This window comes from Penaeus japonicus, unplaced genomic scaffold, assembly GCF_977035675.1.
Source record: "Penaeus japonicus unplaced genomic scaffold, GWHDUDI00000001_assembly GWHDUDI00000013, whole genome shotgun sequence".
In the NCBI taxonomy this organism is placed as follows: Eukaryota; Metazoa; Arthropoda; class Malacostraca; order Decapoda; family Penaeidae; genus Penaeus; species Penaeus japonicus.
The window spans coordinates 8773068-8775567 of NW_028234415.1; the positions used below are offsets into that span (position 1 = coordinate 8773068).

The 2500-nt window shown below is 41.2% G+C and overlaps 1 protein-coding gene across 1 annotated transcript in view; it reads left to right on the forward strand.

The window, feature by feature from the left end:
- Positions 1-1749: 1749 nt before the first annotated feature.
- The window catches only part of LOC122245790 (uncharacterized), a 45948-nt gene continuing 45197 nt past the window's right edge, over positions 1750-2500 (forward strand). Inside the window, exon 1 of the mRNA XM_043003792.2 lies at positions 1750-2500. This exon is cut by the window's right edge and continues 1492 nt beyond it. The gene's annotated coding sequence lies outside the window, so the exon portion shown is untranslated.

The following is a 2500-nucleotide window of genomic DNA, read 5'->3' on the forward strand; positions in this document are numbered from 1 at the left end:
TACACACATGAACACACACACACACACACAAACACACACACACACACACACACACACACACACACACATATAAATAAATAAATATATATATATATACACATATATATACATACATATATGCATATACATTGTGTGTGTATGTATTTATCTCAGGAAACAAAAACGACAATATATGCCGCGAACGCTGATACAATACTTGAACTTCCTGTTACTTAACCGAGCAGCAGCATCGCGGATAAGATCGCCGTCGAGACAATGCTCCGGAAGCTGGGAACAAGATGCGACTGATGGCGAGAGGTGTGTCGCAAGACGATCCGTATAAAGACGGCTTTTTGCTGTCATTTTGCAGGAGTTTCGCAGCGTCAACACCGCGGTTAGGTAGGCTGGCGCGGCTTTCGGTGTTCTTGCGGAAGAAAAAACAGAGCTTTTTGGAAATTCTTTTTTTGAGAGAGAGAGAAGGAGAGAGAAAAGAAAGAAAAAAATCTCGGCATTACCGCAGTGATCCTGTGTCTAATCAATATTGCAAGAATGACTGCGACGAGGTGACTAACAGCTCGATTTGCGACGGAGAAAAAAGCTGGACGTTTTCTGTAAGTGACGGCGCTAAATAAAAGCTTAAAAAAATAGTGAAAAAGATACTGGACGAAAATGAAATATATACACAAATGCTCCTCAGATCAGTGAGCCATATTCACAGGGGAAATCTGTTCATGTTGATATTAATCTATGCAACTTATGCAATACATGCCTAATGGTGCGGTGCAAATTGCAATTCGCTGATGACTACGAACGTAAACGAGGATTCGCACTTTTGAAATAGAAATGACACGAAGAACCACGTGTGCATATAAAACGCTTTCAGAATTCACATTTCCTGTTTGATTTATTACTGATAAAGTCATTCTGAAGACCAAATACACCAGAGAATAGAATGATCGGCCATTAAATTTGCATTAAACAGATTTTCATCACTCCTAAGCTTTTTCAAAGACAAACGAGTAAAAAAAAACGTAAATGAATAAGTAAAATAGACAAGCCAAACGAAAAGAGAAGCTGACGAACGACGAAAAAAAAACAAAAAAAAAAACAGAGACGTGCTTTCGCTGACGTAAGGAAAACGTACATCAACCAAAAAAACAAACAAAAAAAAACGAAAAAAAACGTATAGAATGAGACAACAGTCACTGGTTAATTATATAGGTAATCAGGAAAGTTTTGTGATTTCGCTGATGACGAAGGGCTAATCAACAGAGCAAAATTTGACCCAGATGTCCATGTTAGCTTTAGTGAAATTGGTTTAGAAGAAGAAGAAGAAAAAAAAATGATTCTGGCGATAATCGACATTGTTGTTGACATAGTCGTCGTGATCATTATGGTGGTGGTGTATGGTGTCATAATCTATGATGTGATGGGTCGCGGAAGATGCAGGTTAAGGAGTTGTTGTGACAACGCTTTGTCTGAGGAAGGGGAGGTCAATGGAGGCTTCGGAGGTGATGGTGATGGTGATGATGATGATGATGGTGATGGTGAGGCGGGTCATGGCGGCGGAGTGAGTGGTGGTGACGGGTGATATGGTGAAGATGGTGGAACCGATGATGGCGTGGTTTGATGGGAAATTATGATTTTTTTGGTTGATGTTGTGGTGTGGTGTGGTGATGGTGTCAGATTCGGGTTGCTGGTGATGATGGTGTAGACGAGGAAGTGGAAGTAACGATGGAAATAGGAGAGAAAGGGAGAGGGTGAGAGAGAGAGAGAGAGAGAAAGAGAGAGAGAGAGAGATACAGAGAGAAAGAGAGAGATACAGAGAGAGAGAGAGAGAGAAACAGAGAGAGAGAGAGAGATACAGAGAGAGAGAGAGAGAGAGAAACAGAGAGAGAGCGACAGAGAGAAACACACACAGAGAGAGAGAGAGAGAGAGTTTGGAAACTACAAAGAAAGAGAAAATGAATGAAAAGATAATAAAAAGTCGTGGCGTTCGGAAAAGCGATAACAGCTGATATTAAAAGGCGTCAGCTGATTAGTAATACGCATTGATGCTCTACAGTGATAGCGTTTGAGAAGCTTCGAGCAATTCATCTTAGCTGATAGCGATAGGTCTGGAGAGGCTGACATGGGATAGGTAATGACTCACTGAACTGAAAGTTTGTACTGAAGGTAAAAAAAGTTGTTTCTTTAGCGTCTTAGATACCTACCATGTTATAGGCGATAATTGACGTGATATAATTGGTCGGAGACGTGTGGGTTGGAGGTAAAAGGGCCTTAAGACATGAGTACCGCTAACTCACCTCTCAAGGAACACCTGTTGCGCGCGCGCACACGCCTGCCAGACGTGCGACTAAAGTCCTAATATACTCCTGTTTCATTTTTTTCTATGAAAAACTGAATTTCCTCGTGGTTCTCCCTATTACGCATCCATACAAGAATAGAAAATCAAATATAGACAAGCTCCTCGAAGGATAAAAAGAGAAGAATTAGCGACCAGGGTGCCACGGCTTTCTGC